The sequence below is a fragment of the Limulus polyphemus genome, unplaced genomic scaffold, assembly GCF_000517525.1.
Source record: "Limulus polyphemus unplaced genomic scaffold, Limulus_polyphemus-2.1.2 Scaffold197, whole genome shotgun sequence".
NCBI lineage: Eukaryota > Metazoa > Arthropoda > Merostomata > Xiphosura > Limulidae > Limulus > Limulus polyphemus.
In genome coordinates, this window is record NW_013665807.1 from 830,876 (window position 1) to 831,898 (window position 1,023).

The following is a 1,023-nucleotide window of genomic DNA, read 5'->3' on the forward strand; positions in this document are numbered from 1 at the left end:
GTATTTGGAGAATATGGTGGGTGTGGGAGAACTTCTCAACCCAACTCCATAATCTTGTGTTGCGTCAAATGTGTCATATGTGGACGTGCATTGTCATGGAGAAGAACACCTTTCGGATTAACGAGTGAAGGACGTTTTTGATGAAGGGCTTGATTTAAACGTTCCAGTTGTCGAATATACATCTTTGCATTGACAGTTCGCTGTGGATTGAGGAGTTAAAAATGAATTACTCCTTTGATGTCCCACCAAATGCAAAGCGTCACTTTCTGCGGATGAAGCCCAGGTTTGGGGGTCGGAAGTGGTTTTTGTCTAAGACTGAGCCATTGTTTTTGCCGATTAATATTCGCATAAAGAATCCATTTTTCATCACGGTGACAATTCTGTCCAAAAATGGTTCACGCGCATTACACGCCACAAGCGACGAAGAAACGTTCAAACGTTGGATAAGATCATCATGGGAGAGTTCGTCAGGCAGCCAAACATCTTCTTTATGGAGTTTTCCCATATTAGTTAAATGTTTACATATTTTTTTCATGAGAACATGTAATTTCAGGGTGTGTTTCATGTGTTGCCTTGAGTTAGACTCAACAAGCGTCTTCAGTGCATCATTATAAATTCCAGCATGTCGGCCCCTGCCATCACAATTTTTAAGGCTAAAGTCACCTGAACGAAATTTGCTGAACCATTGTTGACACTTACAAACGTTCATAACATTTTAATAAACTTTGATATTCTTTGTTTCCCTTTTTGTATTCAAACAGCATTACATGCCGAATGTGTGTCTCGTCGTGTGCCATCACTACAAGGGATTAGAGTACACTAAACTTTACACATTATATAGGCTACACTAACGTGATGTTTAGGCGGTTGGTTTAACTATTATACATGTTGTACATTTTTGTGGTGTGGTTAAGGAAGTGTTCCAAACGCGACATTAATTTCTTAACGACTTAATATTGTTTCTATTTCCTGGCATCCCGGTGGCACAGCGGTAAGTCTGCGGACTTACAATGCTAGAAACCG